The 21,565-nt window shown below is 43.2% G+C and overlaps 1 long non-coding RNA gene across 2 annotated transcripts in view; it reads left to right on the top strand.

Moving 5' to 3' along the window:
• Window positions 1-18,811: 18,811 nt before the first annotated feature.
• LOC147022781 (uncharacterized) overlaps window positions 18,812-21,565 on the top strand; it is a 49,310-nt gene continuing 46,556 nt past the window's right edge. The window contains exons 1-2 of one of the 2 annotated variants that reach the window (XR_015059915.1): window positions 18,812-18,926; window positions 20,076-20,134. This is a non-coding gene — a long non-coding RNA (uncharacterized LOC147022781). The remainder of the gene's footprint in view (window positions 18,927-20,075; window positions 20,135-21,565) is intronic. The other variant, XR_015059914.1, reaches the window with a different exon arrangement.

The following is a 21,565-nucleotide window of genomic DNA, read 5'->3' as shown; positions in this document are numbered from 1 at the left end:
TTCAGAGTATTTGCCACTGGATTGACCAAAAAGTGAAAATGCAAAAATAAAATATATTGCACAAGGGAGCATAATGAGCTTGTTTTGAAAGGCAATTGGATTCACCTGTAATTTGTGAATATATGAAAGAAATGCATATGGATTTTTGTAATTCCCATCGCACGCCAAATAAAGTGATGACATCACAGTCCTCACACCACCTGCCTTCAGCTTATAAATCAAGTCAATTTTGATTTTTATTCTAATTTTATTCGACGCACCATTTAGCAAAAACTGTGAAGTTAAAACAGGGCAATAAAAATGAAAAATGGTGCAAGGAAAAGCAAATGGGATAAAAACAAAGACAAGGTGGTGTTGACATTTCACAAAAAATGAGTGGTCAGAAGTGGGGTTTGGGGCAAGCTCTTGAATCGTTGTGAAATGATCTATTCATTGTTGCACCCTGTAGGGCTTGCTTACATGATGACTTTGATGGAAATCTAGAGAAAGATGGCATCACACACTTTTGAATTATAACAAGCACATCTTAATGATGTACACTAATGGTAGCATACCATATAGTTATTCTATCACTTGCAATGACTCGTGTTTTATACCAGCTATCGATGCAATGCACTAACCAGATGCTGCAGAGTCGTAATCGGATACTGAAGGGGGATGGGAAAGTCTTCAGGTTTTTCCTTACTATGCTTAGGCCTGTGCTTGTATAGTGCTATACATGTTGGGGATGGGGTAGGAGGATTGAAGGGGGTGGTTAAAATTTCTGACATGTTGACATAATAAGAAATGCATGGCCTCTAGGAATACAGAAGTAATATCAGAAGTTGTTCAGTAAATATGTTGAAAAAAGGCAAATTAACGAGAGTAATAACAAAGCCTAAAGATGCCTTGACAACCAAAAGAAGGGAATAACATGGCAAGGATAAGGGTAATTGGATAAGGAGAGCAGCAAATGATATAGTTTTCAGCAACATGTCGTAAGTAGATATAAATAATGAGCATTTTTACTTCCAGCACCGTTCATTGTTCATTTGGCAACAACTCATCCACACAGAGCACCACAGCATTTCTCAGAAGCCTGTTTTTAGTTCTAAAACATCTCTTTCGGTTTTCCACTGGCCTGTGCTCAGTTTCTAGGCATCCAGATGCACAACATGGAGTCACAAATTTACAAAGTTTCTGCACTTTTGAGACCAATGGGTGCTGCAAGTGATTTGCGACATTTCCCTCACTCACCATGGGCCTTCCCAAGTCAACAGTGCATATTGTCCTTTGGAAATGGGAAAAGAAAACTCGGTATGGCTCACGTTGAAAATTGGACAGGCAGGCCAAAATAAGTGACAGGTCACATGACAATAACCTAAAACATGGAATGGTACAATATTTACTTGATATTTACCAAAATTCAAGAAGTGTTCATGAGAGTATGAGTTGTTTGTGTTGCCAAAAGGAGACAAACATCCTGTATATGAATCAAATAAACAGTGAAGGTGTTGAGGCCTGTGATTACATTTTGCTTCGGCCTGAGCTTGTACAGTGCTTTTGGATTTTTTGGGGGGAGGGTGGTTAAAAGTTCTGACATCTTGGCAAAAGTAAGAAATATATGGTCTCCAAGCAGAGAAAAGTAATATTGTTAAGAATCTGGAAGCCATTTTCACACAAACAGACAGCGGTCCCTCAGCTTAGTTATTTCGATAAGTATGTGTTTATAGTTAGAATCCTTCCTTCTGTCCAATGGGGGAATTTCGTGTGTGTGCTACGAGTTATTTTTAGTTAGGTTTTTTACATAAACTACAACAACAACATCCCTCCTTCGCTCCTGCTACCATCGGCCTTCCTCACGCGCATGCGTGCCGAGCACCTACGTGGTCGGAGCTTCCTTCACCTCAGATCGGAGCCCCGCTCCAAAAAAGGGCATGGAGTGTTTCCTCTGCCCAATGAGCCAAGGGCGAGCATCGCACGCGCGCCCCAGCCAATGAGAAGCCAAAAATGCCGAGGAATAAGTCGAGTGGTGAGCAGTCATTGTGGCGATTGGCTTGGTCTTGGTCGTGGTGGCTTTTCATCTGCGGTCCTTCGAGTGGCTCTGTGGCGCAATGGATAGCGCATTGGACTTCTAGTGGAAGCAGCAATTCAAAGGTTGCGGGTTCGAGTCCCACCGTGGTGGTTGAAGTATGGTGTGACCGCACGAGGCGGAGAGGTACCCGACAAGGCCCTGGTCCTCAGCTCACCTTTCACTCCTGGGCTGAGGGACTGAATAAAGACCCCATGGGGTCCCGACCCGAATAAAGTGTGGACTCCTGTCACGCTGCCTTCCCTTCCCTTAATAAAGACCCGAATAAAGACCCAGAGTAGGCCATGGGTCCGAGGGACCGGGATAGTGTAGTGGGCACAGGTGGCCCATCGGAAACGGGACCCGGGGCACCAAAGATGCCACATGGGCATATACGGGGGAGTAGCCAAGAAGGGCACTCCCCACATTCATACGGAGCAGGTAGGCTCGGAGACGGCCTCAGCTGCCCTGGGGTGCCGTAGTTAGAGTTTGGCAGACGGAAGTCCCTGCCAGTTGAGCCACACTGCCCAGCCACGAAATTGTGCAAGGGCACGAGAGAAAATTTGCGGGCAGGGCCCAAATTGATAATGGACACCAACACAGGCGACGGGAATCATGGTTTCTAGAACCAATAGTTTAAAGAGACAGACGTGTTGAAAAGCCCCAGGGATAGTTTAGAGTTTAATAAATGCTCGGATAGATAGAAAATGTACTCCTTTGCACCATCCATCTCTTTGCTCTCTGTTGGCTGCTGGACTCACTTTGGGAAGATTGCTGAACTCTGTGGAGGCTATTTTGAGGCTTTGTTGGGCCTCGAGGCAGGATACTAGTCTCTCCCTTCTTCCCCTGCAAAAAAGGATCTTCGGGGTTGGGAGTGGACGGACAGGATAGGTTAGCCGGACAAAGATGGTAAGGGGGTTAGGGACAAGCAATTGTAAAATAATTTTTTATAATAATAAGAAATAAATAAATTAATAAAGAGGGGGAAATCTAAATTTTGTTGTTGCAAATTAAGGGAGTGGGTGTGGACAAAGACAGGCAAAGGCGATAGGTTTTGGGGAAACAGTACTGTAGGTCCGAGCCCGTTTTCGGAGTGGCCGGCACCACCGCACTCCCTCCACAACCTCACGGACCAGATCAGAGGCCGGCCAGCTTCATATGCCGGCCTGTTGTGCTGTATTTGCTGGTCCGCATTTGCCTTTCCTCACTTGACTGCCTTTGCCTTGACCCCATGCCTGCTTGCCCTTGGTTGCATTGCCCCAATGTCACCATCTCAACCATGTGCGCCAGGACCATCTCCGGTGTATGCAAGGACTGCCCTGCAGGCAGCCACTCCACAAAGACTGCGTTGACGCAGCCCATGCATCCATTCCTTATTTTTGTTTTCTGCACCAAAGACTTTTCCTTCCACAGATCACAGGTCCTGGGCCATGGTTAGTGTAAATAAATAAGGTAAAAATGTAAATAAGTTCTTAACCCACCTGTGTGTTTGTGTTAGCGTCGGCAATTTAGTTAAGTTGTCCGAGTGAGTCTGATTGTTTAGTTACGCAGCGCACTAGGTTATTTATTTTTGATATGGACACAAATGTTGCACTCAGGGATCAATAGGTAAAATGTACGAGGGGAAGAACCTACACCTGCATGGCACACAAAAATTCACGACTCAGGACGAGTCTGTGAAAAGGGGAGGGGGTAGTGTTACAAATCTGGAAGCCATTTGCACACAAACAGACAGCAGTCCCTAAGCTTAGTTATTTTGATAAGTATGTGTTTATATTTAGAATCCTTCCTTCTGTCTAATGAGGGAATTTCATGTGTGCGCTCTGAGTTATTTTTTAATTAGGTTTTTTTTTTTACATTAACGACAACAACAACATCCCTCCTTCTCTCCTGCCACCATCGGCCTTCCTCACGCGCATGCGTGCCAAGCACAGATGTGGGCGGGGCTTCCATCGCCTCAGATCGGAGCCCCGCTCCAAAAAAGGGCATGGAATGTTTCCTCTGCCCAATGAGCCAAGGGCGAGCATCGCACACGCGCCCCAGCCAATAAGAAGCCAAAAACGCCGAGGAATAAGTTGAGTGGTGAGCAGTCATTGTGGCGATTGGCTTGATCTTGGTGGCTTTTCGTCTGCGGTCCTTCGAGTGGCTCCGTGGCGCAATGGATAGCGCATTGGACTTCTAGTGGAAGCAGCAATTCAAAGGTTGCGGGTTTGAGTCCCACCGTGGTGGTTGAAGTACGGTGTGACCGCACGAGGCGGAGAGGTACCTGACAAGGCCCTGGTCCCCAGCTCGCCTTTCCCTCCTGGGCTGAGGGACCGAATAAAGACCCCACGGGGTCCATTTCTTTTGGGTGTGTGTGTGTGTGTGTGTGTCCGTGGGCCCTGTCTGTAAGTAGAAATTGTTGAGTGCTTTTGTTCATTGTACATTGCTTTGTTTGGATAACTTTGCTCTTTGTGCTCCCCTTGATAAATAAACCCCCAATTGTTCAATGTACCAGCTCGTTGTCTGTCATTTTCTTTCATTGACCCAGCACGGTGCGTAATGAGAATTACAGAGGCCGTGTGCCATAAGTTGTCATTGGGACCGGCGCGGCTCTGGTAACTCCCGCTCGGTATGCCGGACCCGAGTCGGTACATGCGACTTGGTTCGGACAGAGTCGGCCGAGGGTGTGGTTTCCCCGGAAGCTAGACAGCGTGTGTACTTAGGTAAATTAGAATTAACAAGTGGACCCGACCTCACCCCGTCCAAATATTGGCGACCACGGTCCTTTAAGTGACCCGTGACCTTTCGGAGTTGTCCGCAGTCACAGCCTAAATTCCGGGTGTTCAGTGGGAGATGGCTCCTACTGCTCCCCCTGGTGGTCGTTTATTGCCGCCGAACCCCGACCCACAACAATATTAGCTTTTCAGTAAATACGAGAATGTAAGACCCATCACTTTTCTGACAGGAACACCAATCTTTGCGTAATTGCTAAAAAAAAATGCTTCTTGTTAATGGTAAAAAAAAATCAAGTTAGGTGGTGTATCGGTACCAGCATACCAATACAGTACACACTCAGGGAGTGAGGATGGGTTGAGTGTTAATGTAATATTCATCAGGACCCTTTTCGATGCTGAATTCCAAATAATATACAACAATATACTAAGAGGAAGATTAAAATCAAAAAAATTCTGACCCTCCCCCACCTCTCTTCCTTATTTTGATCAAATTGTCTGGGGTATGTATTAGGCAAGGGCCATCCCAGGAAGAAACTCTCCTCATGCGTGTTTGTGCAGCACATTATATGCTGCTTGTACACAAATTTGTGTATGCGTGTAAAGGCATGCATTGCTATACTGCGCTGTGTATAGGATACCGTAATTGCTTGATGAGTGCTACCCCTAAAGGACAATTGTTGACAGACGGATGCATGCAGGCACACATGCAGACACACCGAGACCGAGCTCCTTTTATATATTAGATGCTGAACAAGGCAAATGAACTCAATGTCCGCATCTTTGCTTGCGATTGCAATACCTCTGCTGATACTATGTAGATACATACATACATACATATATATATATATATATATATATATATATATATATATATATATATATATATATATATATATATATATATATATATATGAGGTGTGTTCAAAAAGTATCCAACCTTAATTTTTCGTGCGTAAACAAATGAAGCTCGGGAGGCGTGGTTTGGTGCACGTATGTAGGCGATCGTAATTCGTATGTGTGAATATTTTCCCGCCTGTAGAAGCTGTCAGTCGCCGACAGACCGCCGATGAGTGAGGAAGTGTAAGTGAGTGCCGTCGGATTTTCGTTTTTGACAAAATGACGGAAAAACTTGAACAACGCTACTGCATCAAATTTTGTGGAAAGCATGGCGATTCCCAAGTGGAAACGATCCGCAAGATTCAACAGGCCTTCGGGAACGAAGCAATCAACACCACACAGATAAAAGAGTGGTACAACCGCTTCAAAGATGGTCACATCAGTGGAAAGTGAAGCACGTTCTGGTAGGCCCTCAACATCCTCAAATGAGATTGTCATTGACCAAGTGAGGACCCTGCTGATGCAGGAACGTCGCATCACGATCAGAGAACTTGCAGACGAAGTGGGCGTCAGCATTGGATCCGTTCATTCCATTGTGACTGAGGATTTGGGCTTCAGGAGAATCTCTGTGAAGTTCGTGCCAAAGCTGCGAACGATCGAGCAGAAGCAACTCCGTTTGGAGATCGCACAGCACATGCTGGAGACTGTGAACAGCGACCCAACTTCTTCAACACAGTGATCACTGGCGATGAGACCTGGGTTTATGGGTACGACCCAGAAACCAAGTTCCAGTCATCACAATGGAAGCATCCAACATCCAACATGGAACCAGGCCAAAAAAAGCAAGGAAGGTCCGCAGCAATGTCAAAGTCATGCTGACCGTCTTCTTTGACTCCAGTGGCGTGGTTCAACATGAGTACGCACCACACGGCACAACCATCACCAAAGAGTACTACCAAGAGGTACTGCGTCGCCTTCGTGACGCAAACGGCCGGACCTGTGGGCAGCGGTCAATTGGCAGCTCCATCAGGATAATGCACCCACCTATTCTTCACATTTGATACAGAGTTTCCTGGCAAAACACAACACACCTATGCTTCGTCAGGCTCCCTACTCTCCCAACATGGCTCCGTGTGACTTCTGGCTTTTCCCAAAGATAAAAATGCCCCTGAAAGGGACCAGATTTCAGTCCAGAGAAGACATCATGCGGAATGCGACGGACCAGCTGTGCGCCATCCCAAAAGACGCGTTCCAGCACTGCTTCCGACAGTGGCAGAACCGTTGGGAGAAGTGTGTGGCAGCCCAAGGGGACTACTTTGAAGGAGATTAGTGTAAGTTTGTTGTATCTGAATACGAGTATTTTTTATGCACAAAGGTCGGATACTTTTTGAACACACCTTGTATATATATATATATGTATATATATATATATATATATATATATATATATATATATATATATATATATATATATATATATATATATATATATATATATATATATATATATATATATATATATATATATATATATATATATATATACATATATATATTTACGGATTTCAGAATCCGGTCTGATGAATGCATCCACACATCCAGGTCCTCAGACAGTTATTTCCTTAAATGCATGTCCAGATTAGCCCCATCCCCATGTCTAATGGGATTTTAAATGTGATGCGTTGAGAAGGGTAAAGAATAGATCCTCTCTTTTATGGGAAGTTTTTTTTTCTTTACGACAGACACATTTACACACATTTCTTTCGCGAGCTCCGACGCCTGCCTTTTTTGAGAGCGCACGGGTCGTCATGGTAACTGTGTGCAAGTGGAGCGGGGTGAGCTTGGGGCGGACTGCGCCGCCAAGACGGCCCGCAGATCTCAAACGAATTGGAGGTCTGTTCTGAAGAGAGAGGAGTGAGAGGAGGCAGAGAGAAGAAAGAGAAAGAAAGCCAGAGAGGAAAAGGAGGAGGAAGCGTGCAAGCCCACAAGTGAGCAAGCGAGCGTGTGGTGCACATGTGGGTGTCTCACCAGCGCCAACAACGAGACAATTCATCCTTCCCAGTGTTTGAGCAAGCGAGTGTGTGGGTGTGAGCAGCGCCGACGAGTGAGGCATGGGTCGGTCACCAACGTGTGAGGCGCAGGTCAGTCACCGACGGACCGTGTCGGTCAGTGAACGTCACCATTTTCGTGAAGTGTGAGGAACTGCCCGAGTCGCAGCACCAGGGTCTAAACCCGTGACAGACGATCTTGGTGCCCTCCCAGATGTCGACTGGCATTCACGGCTGTTCAGGAGAGGGTGCATGACAAGGCTGGGTGCTGGCGACGGACGTGACATGCACGCACACATTTCAGGACGTTTTCACTTCACGGACGACTACTCTGGTGAGCGAGATGATTCTTTCTCCCCCCCCCCCCCACCCCGAATGATCTGTTGGGTACCCTTGTCTGTGTTTAGCTGTAAGTTAGTCAACCCCTCCCCCCCCCAAATAAGCATTTGCTCCTTGTCTCTTTCCTGGCATTTTGATTGATTTTGCTTTGAAATTCATTCTTTGTTTACCTCAGAAAATAAAAAGTTCCTTTTATTTATTTATTTTATGAATTTTATGAATATTTTATGAATAAATAATTTGTCGATTTCCAACCTGTCCGTGTTTGTCCTTTCCGTCCATTGGTCTAGCATTGTCCGAACCGAGATAGACTGGGAGGTAATTACCACAGATTTAACCAAAAATCGTCGGCACGCACCAACGGTTAAAACGCTCGGCCGCCCTAATTAAAATCTAATCGAGATAACATTGGTGCTTTACCGAGGGCGTGCTCCCCGTTCAGGTAACCATGTGACCTCCAGTAAAACGGCATAATTAGATGGTGGACACTGGAACTCGTGGTTGACTGGGTGGCGTTCGTGGTTCTAAAACAATCCACCGTACCACAACGTTAATTGTGAGCGGTGGCCCCAGGTCCGGCTCCACCGAGGACAACTGGGGATTAATCCCCCTGAGTGACAAGCTGGTGTCTCGGTACCCGTAGCCGCAATATATATATATATATATATATATATATATATATATATATATATATATGTATATATATATTTATATATATGTATATATATTTATATATATATATATATATATATATATATATATATATATATATATATATATTTATATATATATATATATATATATATATATATATATATATATTTATATATATATATATATATATATATATTTATATATATAATTATATATATATTTATATATATATATATATATATATATATATATATATATATATATATATATATATATATATATATATATATATATATATATATATATATATATATATAGTTGTATATGTATATATATATATATATATATATATATATATATATATATATATATATATATATATATATATATATATATATATATATATATATATATATATATATATATATATATATATATATATATATATATATTGTTACGTTTGAGGGGGGGTATGCATTCAAAGGGTAATTAGGATGTTTAATTAGGTATGCCATGCTGTTTGAGTTTACCAGGATCTCGATGTAATAAGTAGCAATTCAGTGGTGATAAGTTGTCTTGTAAATGTTCATTTCTTCAAGGGGGAAATGATAATTGTCACGTAATTAGATAGGGACACGGGATAGGGTAAGTGTGTCTGCGTAAATCCCTTTTGGTATTCTCTGGAGACTGGCCGTGACGTCACCGGACAGTGCAGCGGATGGCTCCGTCCCGTGATCACGATTGGCAGAAGGCGACGGCGGTGGGCCAATAAACGGCTCGATTGGAAGTGACGAGGACAGGAGGATAAAAAGGTTCTGTTCGGGGTCGAAAAGGAAGAGGAAGAAGATTACAACCGAAATGATCGTGTTTTTTTGGTGTGAAAGCTGTTGCGCGGGGAGCATCCTTGTTGTTGTGCTGATTCGATCGTGTTCTTGATCGTGTCTTGGAGCCTTGCTGAGCCTTGTGCCTCACCTTGGTTGGCTCTGGGGTTCTGCTGACTCGGAGTACGGGGTCGAACGGCGGGCGGACCTGCCTCCCTCTCCTGCTCGCAACTTGGCACCAGAACTGGTTCCCTGGCGGCTGTGAGCGGACTTGGGCCAAGACCAGGAGGTCGACAGCACCACGGTTTCTCCTGCCCCCCTGACGAGAGCAAGGCCAGCTCGTCCGACGCCGATCCAGGGACAGTTGCGTCCACACCACGGTCCAGCCTGACCACCAGAAATAGCTACGTTTTGTGTGTGTGTATGTGTGTGTGCTTGGCGCCTTAGAGGGATTGAGAACTGTATATTCATTGGAATTGTCTGTGTTTTTCCCCACGCCCGATCCCACACCATCCCGTCGAATCGCCCCGGATCCCTCTTCTTGCCGAGTCTTGTTATTTCTGGTAATAATAAAAACAAATAAACATCATCGACTCAGTGAAAAGTGACTCGTGCCACCTTCCTCGTCCTGTTTGCGGTAGAGCGATTAGAACCGCCATGTTTGGGTTATAAATAAATAAACCGCCTCCATTGTTTCGGCTCATTCTACGTTGGCGGGACTGTTTAAGTCCCGTGGACGTCACAATATATATATATATATATATATATATATATATATATATATATATAGTTGTATATGTATATATATATATATATAGTTGTATATGTATATATATATATATAGTTGTATATGTATATATATATATATATATATATATATATATATATATATATATATGTATATATGTATATATGTATATGTATATGTATATATATATATATATATATATATATATATATATATATATATATATATATATATATATATATATATATATATATATATATAGTTGTATATGTATATATATAGTTGTATATAGTTGTATATGTATATGTATATATATAGTTGTATATGTATATGTATATAATATCTATATTAATATTTCAGCATGCCCCTTTTTTTGTTCCACCATCAGATTTTTGTTACTGCATGAAATGAAACAAGCTTTGACAAATATAGTAATGATATTATTGTTTTCCTTTAGAGGCCCCTCAAAATTCGTTTTGATGATTATGGTAGTTAAACAGTTAATGTTCTCCATTTGCAAAATGGGAGGAATTATTGCACAAAAAAAATGGAGAGATTACCTACACTCCCGCATGGTGCTGTTTTTATTATTCCTACTGCACTTCATTAGAACATAGATCGTGGATGGAAGCGCAGATCCCAGGAGAACAACTATAGCTGTACAGAACAATTAATATTATCGATGGATAAAAATGATATTTAATTGATATTATAATAAATTGTTTATTTAAAATATCTTCAAATTTTGTGAGTTTTTAGTTTGTTGTGAAATATTAGGTCCTCGGGTCTTCGCATAGTGGCGTACAGGCTTAAGTCGTACTTCTGTTTACTACCGTAGAAAATCACAGAACCATCCGATCGACATGCTGTTAACAGTTTCAGAATCAGGTAAATTCTGCAACATATGAATATGGAGACGAAACTGATCCGGCCAGCTAAAATCTACAAGATATGAATATGTAGACGAAACTGATCCAGCCTTTTGGATCACTTTAAAGTAGGGTGCCCTGTAATTTTAATGCGCTCTATGGATCCTCTGGAACTCACGAATGGTACACGTTGTGTAGTCACTAAACTATGTGGTAATGTCATCGAAGTGGAACTACTGCGGGACAGTCGAAGGGGAAAACCTGAATGATATTCAATGGATAAAAATGATATAATATATTGTTTAAAATACATTCATGCTATCTGTCTTTTACTATATGTTGCCAGTGATGCCAGTCGAAGACTGGCACCTTTACTAGTATGTATATATTGTTACGGATCTGGAAACCATATGCATTCAAACATACAGATGTACCAAGGGTCAGTTATTCCATTAAGTACATGTGAGACAGATTCCTTCCTTTTGTCCAGTGCGAGAAATCAAAGGTGTGCGTTGCGTTGTCATTTTAGGTAGGTTATTACATCTAATGACCATCCAACAAACCATCTGACAACCATCCAACAGACCATCCAACAAACCATCCAACGAACCCTCCAACGATCATCCAACAGACCATCCAACAACCAACCACGTTACCTTCCAGCGCTTGCCACCCTCACTTCGCTGGCCACAGCAAACGGGGCAAAAACGTCCAGTCCACTGTTCCTTTGTGCTTCCACAAACGTTCCTTTTCAACGTTGGATCTTCCACTTGATGAGTCCACGTGCGTGGAGGGGGGATCTGCTCCCAGTTTGGTTGAGGCCCCGCCCAGAAAGGGCGGACCCCATGAAGACCCTGCCCAATCGGGGCGGATGGTGACATCTGTTTCACCGAGCCCCCGCCCCGTTCGGAGAGGTCCATAAAAATACGACGCAATCCTCAGAGTGAAGGTTTTTGGGAGGAATTGAGTTGGTTGGTGTGCGTCATGCAGTTTGAGCTGGAGTCTGGGACGTTCGAGTGGAGTTCTGCATTTGGCTGGCGTTCGTTGGAGTTTTCCTGGGTCCCGTCCGCGACCCTGATCTCCGCCCTGGGACTCCGACTGCTCCGCTCAGGTTCCTCCACAGGCACAAGCCCCACGCATGTGACTGTGGGCCAAGCCGCACGGCCAATAGCAGGTGCCACACCACGGAGCACCCCCTCCCTTCAACGTGCAGGTTTCCAAGCGAACTGTGACCCCCAGCTTCTCTCTCCCTCTCTGGCTGCGGGGATCTTTTAATAAATCATCTGAGTGTGTGGGCCCGTCTTTGTAAGTGGAAACTGTATCAGTGTTTTTGAACATTGTAAATTCTTGCTTGTATATTCTGTGATAAGTCTCACTCTGTGTCTTCTTTATTGTAAATAAATTACTGAAGAAATGTTCCCAGCTCATTTCTGTCCTTTCTTTCATTGGTCCAGCATGGTTCAGATCTGAGTTTTAGCTGGGTTTTTATACCCGATAATCCGTTCATTCGAGCCGGTACGACCTTGGCAGATCCGCTTGCTGCATCCGAACTGGAAAGGTAGTTGGCAGTTGGTAGTCGGTAGAGTGGTCCGGTTCGGGCAAGGCGTACTGAGGGCGTGGTTCCCCGGTAGACGACACCGCATAGTTAATTAGGTAAATTGGTTCTAGACAAAAAGACCCTACGCTATGCGGTGGAGGTATTGGCATCCACGGTCGGTTAAGCGACATGCCGCCTCACGGAATTATCCGGAGCGATGGCCTACAATTCCGGAGAGTCCAGTGGGAGACGACGTAACCTCTCCCACCTCGTGGTCGCTCTCGCCACCGACCCCCGGCCCTCAACAATATGTATGTATTTATGTACGTATATATGCTGTATGTATGGATGTATGTTTGTATGTATATATGAATGTATGTATATTGTGTGCCGAATTGGAATGATTATTTTATTCTAAATGGTCACATTGCTGTAGGTTTTGTCATACAACATGAATATTTAGCTGACAAAAGTACACTGGTTTTTCAAGCTTGGGGAAATAATAAATACATAAATAATTCCCACCATTTTGAATTTTCGGCTGCGTTGTAAGATTTGCCGAACACATCAAGTGGATTTGTCGAGAGTCGACTGTAAAATGTATTTTCCACAAATACATAATTAATACACAAGGAACTTGGATGCACACGGAGGCTATTTGGCCAATCAAGCCTGCACTACATCTGCACCACATTAATTAGCCCGCGTTCATGAAGTGAAAAGCAGGTTAAGCGATCGGTCAAGTATATGCGTATGTATGTGTGTGTCGGCATTTTGTAATTCCCTTTTCTCTGGAACCGCATGTCGGATTGATACAAAATTTTCACCATGGGTGTGACTACTCATGCAGAATATTTTAATGATAATTATGATGTGACGGGTCATGTGGTGTGTCAGCCATGTGGGGAAAAAGGAGAAACGTTGGACCTCTGTATCTCTGAAACCGATCCATTAAAAAAATTGAAACGGCATTTGGCAAGTACTCCTCATGGGGAATAATTGAGATTTTTTATGATGTCATAGGTGCCTTCATTCTGACGTCATAATTGCGAACGTATAATGCTATATCCAATCAGTATGAAAATTTTTGAGGGTCATCTGGGGATAAATTGGTCAATAGAAAAAATTATGACATCATCAGTCATGTGGTTCGGCAGTTTATATATATATAAATATATATATATATATATATATATATATATATATATATATATATATATATATATATATATATATATATATATATATATATATATATATATATATATTTAAAAACCTTCAAAAATCTTCTTAACTGAAATGGCTGAACAGAAAGATCGAAGAGAAACTTTACAGGTATGACCGCCTATTCATGAGGAACAAAAAGTTCCCCACCTATGATGTCATAGGTCACATGGTTTGGCAGCCATATTGGATTTACCATAAAACCTTAAAAAATCTTCTCCAGAACGGCTGGATAGATCAATTGGAAACTTCACACACATGCTCCCCAAGCCTTGGGGATACCAGGGTGTTCATGAATAATTGATAGGTCACATGGTTTGACAGCCATATTGGATTGAAGGAAAACACTTTAAAGATTCTCTCTTGAACCACTTCATCAATCGAAGTGAAACTTCAAAATTACAATGTAATAGTGATGGGGAATATTTGTTTTAAAATTCAACCTGATCGGATGCACGGTCTGTTAGTCAGAATTATTTAATTTTTTGAATCTTCATTCTTTTTGAATAAGGCTCACTTGGCTGTGCCAGAATGGGTTTTGAGGGTAGAGGAATAGCAGCTGAAACAAGTCCCATCAGGTTCGTCCTGGTGACTTGTTTTATTTTTTTTAATTTTTTTGCTTGTTTGGGTTCTTTCTGATATCCCGGTGTGTACCCCGGTCAGAATAGGTACACCGTATCCCTGCGTGTCGTAAAAGGGTTGGCGTCAGGAAGGGCATCCGGCCATAAAAACATCGCCTCAAAAGGAAACCATGATGAGTACAACTGATGGGCAGGGTACAGCCCGAAGTACCCCGTGGGGGTCCTCACCCCCTCTCGTTAAAACTCAAGGTGGGGAACCCGATCGAAGCAAGGGAGGAAATTTTTCCATTTATGATGACCAATCGTCTGATGCCCCACGTGGAGATCGGTTTCTGAGGTTTGGTACATGGAATGTAGGGACAATGACAGGGAGATCTGGAGAAGTGGTTGAAACATTGGTCAGAAGAAGAGTGGACATATGTTGTGTGCAGGAGACACGGTGGAAGGGAAGTGGTGTGAGAATGGTGAAGGGAAGGCAGGGGCAGAAGTACAAGTTCATGTGGCAAGGGTGCCCGGAAGGTGTGCATGGTGTTGGTGTAATGTTTTCTGAGGAGTTTGAAGACAGTGTAGTGAGTGTGACTAGAGTGAGTGAAAGGTTGATGATGGTGAGAATTGTGATCGGAAATCTCTTGGTGAACGTCATCTCGGGATATTCCCCGCAGGTCGGTCGAAGCGATGAAGAGAAGAACATGTTCTGGTGTGCGATGGAGAAGTTGATGGAAAATGTGAAAGATGAGGAAGTTGTTGTGGTTGGAGGAGACTTGAATGGACATGTGGGAAGGAGTACAGACGGTTTTGAGGGAGTCCATGGGGGTTATGGATATGGTGTGAGAAATGGAGAAGGTGAAAGGATCTTGGAGTTTGCTGATGGAGCTGATTTGTTGCTCTGTAATACTCAATTCCAGAAAGCGAATAATAAGCTCATTACATACACGTCAGGTGGGTTGACGACAACCATTGACTACCTGATGGTGCGTCAGCGAGATAGGGGAAACCTCCGGGACACAAAGGTGATCCCAGGGGAGGAGACTGTTTCGCAGCACCACCTGGTTGTCTGCGATATAAGGGTGAAAGGTGCGCGGAGAATTCGGCGGGTGAAGTACCAACCGAGGATGAAGGTGTGGAGGTTGAAAGAGGCGACAGTGAAGGAAGCATTAAGAGAGAGGCTGAGTATGGTTGAAGATGATGTGGTTGAACTTGAAAGTGGTTGGATCTCAATGAAAGCTAGTCTATTGGGAGCCATTGGTGAGGTATGTGGATGGACAAAAGGACCACCGAGGCACTCGGAAACATGGTGGTGGGGTGATGAAGTTGGAAAGATGATTGAACAGAAGAGGAAGAAGTTCAAGGAATGGCAAAAGGCAAAGGATACGGTGGAAGAAGAGGCTGCACATGAAAGTTATAAGGAAGCCAAGAAGGCTGCAAAGAAAGAGGTTGCAAAGGTGCAGGAGGCCCATTGGAAAATGTTTGGAGAACGCTTGGATTCGGAGGAGGGTAAGAGAGCGGTATTCAGGATCGCAAAGCAGATAGCGAGAGAGAGATTTGATGTGACGGGGGTGAGTTGCTTGAAGGATGAAGTGGGACAAATCGTTGTGGATTCAGATGTAATTAAGGAAGATGGAAGAGATATATAGAAAGGCTGTTGAATGTAGAAAATGAATGGGATAGAAACATCGAGAGTAACCCAGTTTTATGACCAGCAGAGAAGATAACTGAGAAGGAAGTTGAGGAAGCTATAAGAGCAATGAAGAGTAGAAAAGCAGGAGGGCCGACGGGAGTTGTGGGAGATATGTTGAAGGCAGCGGGAAGTTGGGGTGTGAAGAGAATGACAGAGATCTGTAATCTGGTGGTGAAAGAAGGCCGCATTCCAGTGGATTGGGAACTGAGTCCCCTCGTCCCTCTGTGCAAGGGGAAAGGTGACCCTCTGGACTGTGGCTCCTATCGAGCAATAAAGTTATTGGAGCATGGAATGAAGGTATTGGAAAGGGTGTTGGAGAAGAGGATAAGGAAGAAGGTAAAGATTGATGAAATGCAGTTTGGATTTATGCCAGGAAGAGGAACGACAGATGCAATTTTTATTGTAAGGCAGTTGCAGGAGAAGTACATGGAGAAGAGGAAGAAGTTGTTTTTTGGGTTTGTCGATCTGGAGAAAGCATTTGATAGGGTCCCACGCGAAGTAATGGCATGGGCATTGAGGAAGTTAGGAGTGGAGGAATGGTTGATCAGAGTAGTGATGGCCATGTATGAGAGAGCACGCACAGCTGTAAGGACGAAGGATGGGAACAGTGGTGAGTTTGAGGTGAGGGTAGGAGTGCACCAGGGGTCGGTACTAAGTCCACTTCTATTTGTAGTTGTGATGGAGGTGCTGGCTCGGAGGGTAAAGGAGGGTTTACCGTGGGAGCTGCTGTATGCAGATGATCTGGTGTTGATTGCAGAGAGTATGGATGGACTGAAGGAGAAGATGAACAAGTGGAAGGAATGTATGGAGGCAAAAGGTTTGAAGGTGAATATCGGAAAGACGAAGGTGATGGCAAGTGGTAAAGCATGTGGTGAGGTGGAAAGGACTGGGAAATGGCCGTGTGCTGTGTGCAGGAAGGGTGTCGGAGTGAACTCCATTCAGTGTACAATGTGTGCTGAATGGGTTCATCGAAAATGTAGTGGGGTGAGAGGGTCAATAACCAGTGTGGCAGCTACATTCAAGTGTAAGGTGTGCATCGAGGGAGCAGCAGATGAAGGAATTGTTGAGTTGGATCTTGGAGATGGTGTGAAGCTGGAAGGGGTGAAAACATTTTGCTATCTCGGAGACATGCTGAATGGAGAAGGTGGATCAGACTCTTCGACGGTTGCTAGAGTGAGATGTGCATGGAAGAAGTTTCGGGAACTGAGTGGCGTGCTGACGAAGAGGGGAGTGTCGTTGAAGCTGAAGGGAAAGGTGTATGCTTCATGTGTGAGGAGTACGATGATTTATGGGAGTGAGACATGGGTACTGAACATGGAGCAGCAACAAAGGCTGGAAATGGTGGAAATGCGAATGGTTCGGTGGATGTGTGGAGTATCGTTGAGAGAGAGGAAGACAAATGATGACTTGCGGAAGATGATGGGAATAGAGTCTGTGATGGAGGTTGTGAAGAGAAACAGGTTGAGATGGTTGGGTCATGTGTTGAGGAAGGATGAAAGTGACTGGGTGAGAGGAGTGTTGGAAATGAGTGTAGTCGGAAGTAGAGGACGGGGAAGACCGAGAAAAACTTGGCTAAATGTGGTGGAAGAGGAAATGTGGGCAAGGGGATTAAGAAGGGGAGATGCAGAAAACAGGGTAAAGTGGAGAAGATTGTCATGGGGCCCGCAAGGCTAACCCCTGCTTTAGCGGGAAAAATGGCCTTTAAATGCTTGTGTGTGTGTGTGTGTGTGTGTGTGTGAGTGTGTGTGTGTGTGTGTGTGTGTGTGTGTGTGTGTGTGTGTGTGTGTGTGTGTGTGTGTGTGTGTGTGTGTGTGTGTGTGTGTGTGTGTTCTTTCTGATGACTCCAATGTAGTACCTTTTTACAGCACTTGCGCTGTATACAATTGCATCGAGTTTGAAATGTCCCCAATGTCCCTCCCCTCCCCCCACGTGCCTCAAGTGAGTCAATGACGGCCGTCCGGTAGATGGCAGTGCGTAACCTTAACGGAAATGGCGACAATTGACGGAAATACCCGAGTATTTCAATGGAAATTTGTGAAACTAATGTGTTATACATGTGAAAACCATTGAATTTATTGCTTGACGGGAAAGAAACCAAGAAACGCTCCCCTCTCATGTACGAACGGACGAAAGACGTCATTTCCGCCCACCGTGGCATTTCGCACCGAACGCTGAACGCTGAAAGCTGAGTTCTTCTTATGCCATCATTCTCTTTCATATTAGCCATAAACAAGTGTTTCGTCATGCATTAGTAGTTGAAATTTACTTACAATTATGGCAGATATTGGTGGCAAAGTGATAAGTGGGTCTTTCAATAACATTAGTGTACTCATTTGCTTCACCACACGTGCTATATTGAAGGATTTAACTTGTTTTTTTGGTCTTGCATGTGATTTGAATTTAATTTTTTTTCATTACAAATTTGCCACCGGAAGAGTTGGCTCACACCAAGTCCTTCTCAAGACTGCGCGGGGTAAGTATTTTTTGAATACCATCTCGTTCAATTTCAGTGTATCAAAATAAATCCACTGGAGGTGGGGATGTGTGGTTAGAGGAGTGCAGATGAGAACAGTGGGGCAAACACAAACATCACCATGGTGTTTATACACATATATATAATATGATATTGTTATTATTTTAAATTATAAAGGATTTAAAAACATTTTTTACTGTATTCTTTTCAATTCTTTTTTGTTTTGTTTTGAAGGGGGTGGGTGAATGGAAACACGGGTGTGGGGGCGATTGCGGTTGTATGGTGAGGAATGGACAAACACATTCACCTTTTGACGAGACCCTCTCACAGACATCACAGTCAGGACGCAGGTGTGCAATCACCCATCCACACATCAGTTCCCTACCATTCCTGCCAATATCAATGTACTCCTCTATCCCCAATGTTTCTAGGTACCTATCTAACTCGAATTTAAACTTGTCTACTGTTGATGTTGCCATAACCTATCTCGAGGGATATTCCATGCTTTTACTACTCTCTGAGTGAAAGACCCGTCCGTGCCTTTCTCCCGTGCTAACTCTCCATTTTTTAAATACTCCCAGGCTCTGGCCCCTGCCCCTGGTCCTGTGACTGTCCAGTGGTCCTGTCAAATGTATACTTCCTTTTGTTTCTTGCAGCTGTTTTTAATTTGTCGACATTTTTGGATCTGTGTATTGCCCCTTCATTTTTCTTCGTACATATGTCAAGTGTGATGATAATAACTGGTGTATTGATTGCTAGAAGGATGGCCAACTTCATTCACAGGCATTGTTTGGGTTGCTACGATCGAGTTGCTTTTTTGATAGAATATGGCCAAAATTGGGCAACAAACTCCCAAAACTTAATCCCTGAGGGAAGATTATTCAATACCAAAGATAGGGCGTCGCTCGCTCTCTCAAATATACGAACATGTTTTGCAATGAAGATGACTGCCACAAAGCTAGGCTTTTTGTCACTTCTGTCGCTAAACCCTGTCTGTGATTTTACTGCAGATATCTTCTGTTCAATTATCATTATCATCAAAAACCGTTAAATTTGATTGCTTTTGTAGTCTCCTGGAACTGTTGTTTTTTGCCGATGGCGCTGGACTATCGAGCGGCTGTGAAACCTGTTCAGGCAATGCTGCTGAATTGCATCGGCCTTGCTTAAGAGCATCACAATCATTTTGTGAAGCATGAACGCCAGACCTACCAAAGACACTGAACGTTCATTATGTGATAGAACTCACGTTAATTGGATAAATAAATACAAGCTTCTCATTGGATGAAAAACGACAACATGCTGCTCGGGTAGGTGTCCATCATCGAGGACAACCTGAGCAGAGAGCTGCTATTGTGACGACAATAGACTATTATAAGTGAACTTCTATATGATGCAATAACAGGATCAAGTTGGCCATCCTGCTCACAGTGTACACCTAGCTTAACTCTGCTGCCTAAAGAACAAGTATTCATAACAATACTTTCTTTTGCCGTTTTCAGTCCAACAATCCACAACAATAGGCTCCGAACAAACGACATCAAAAAGTTCATATTCAGAGGTAACATATGACTGAACAGTGTTTGTCATATCAAGGTGTCACGACTCCTCAACGTATAGACAATTTGTGCACAAAGTTATAAACCTTTTTTGGCAGAAACAAAAGGCATAATTTGACACCTTCATCAAGTGGTTGAAGTGCAGGGGTGCTTCATGAAACCACCTTTTTATTTAATTCTTCTTTCCCTTAACTGCTCTTATATGTTTTGTATGTCGTTTGTTCTTTCACTTTGTTTAGGCATTACATATTCCCCTTTCATTTGTCTTCTTGCAGATTGTCTTGATGTAAGCACTCTGCCCATGTACACTTATTCATGTCTTTCTTTTCCTGCCAGTATATCCAGCTGTCTGTATAATTTAGTCCATTCTTCATTTTTAGGAACATAGCGATATGGCCTTCACCCTTCTTTAAAACCCTGCTTGTAATATTTTTTATTTCCTGACAATGCACTTATTCATGTTGGGTTGCTCTGTTCTATTTTTGCCCACAACTTCATCAACCAATTCTGTAATTATAATGTAGTTCTCTTACACAGGGAAGGTTTATTGTACGAGGTTTTCAAAGAATACTCATGTTCTGCTGAAATTATAAAATGGATTCTCATGGCATTAAATATAAACTTTCAAAGTCCATGCCTATTAGAATCTACAGCCCGTGGGAGTAATTAAGTTGTTATAAAGATGCTAGCAAAAGCAAATTTGAATATTATCCAGAATGCTCAGTATGTCAATTCAACCAATATCAACAGAACTTCAAAGTCTTATTGCCTGGTGAGGGGTTTGAAATGGTCTCGAAATAGTGTGCCCGGCATAGCTGTCTGGTTATGGTGTTGCAATTCCTGATCAGGTGAATCTGGCGATAAACTGCAATTCTGCTGTAGTGACATCAGGGTTTCTGTACAGTCAGGCATAATGCCCTTCAGAATAAATCTGACCATCTTGTCTCCAATTAGGGAGGGGATATAAACGGTTGGATGCTCCATTACAAATACACGATGATGTTAAGCACAGATATGTATATTTATACACATATAACCGGGCGTAGTGGCGTGCACCTGTAATCCGGATACTCGGAGGCTTGGGTTGGAGGATCGCTTGAGGACGGGAGCTCTGCACTGGGCCGCGCTATGAGAGGGTGTAGGGCAGCCCGGAATCATGGCGAAACCCAATCCTTATCCCTATGTCGTAAGAGGCGACCAGAGTTGCGTCAGGAAGGGCATCTGGCGTAAAACCTCTGCAAAATCAGTATGCGGATGATCAATCAGTATGCGAATGACCCACTGTAGCGACCCCTAACGTGAGGCAGCCGAAAGAAGAAGAAGAAGATATCATGTATATGTATATGTGTATGTATATATATATATATATATATATATATATATATATATATATATATATATATATATGAGACGCCGCGAGGCGGAGTGATGTC

The sequence above is a fragment of the Eptatretus burgeri genome, chromosome 7 (assembly GCF_056783735.1).
Source record: "Eptatretus burgeri isolate ZD-2024b chromosome 7, Ebu_testis_v1, whole genome shotgun sequence".
NCBI lineage: Eukaryota > Metazoa > Chordata > Myxini > Myxiniformes > Myxinidae > Eptatretus > Eptatretus burgeri.
This window is presented reverse-complemented; position numbering and strand designations above follow the sequence as displayed.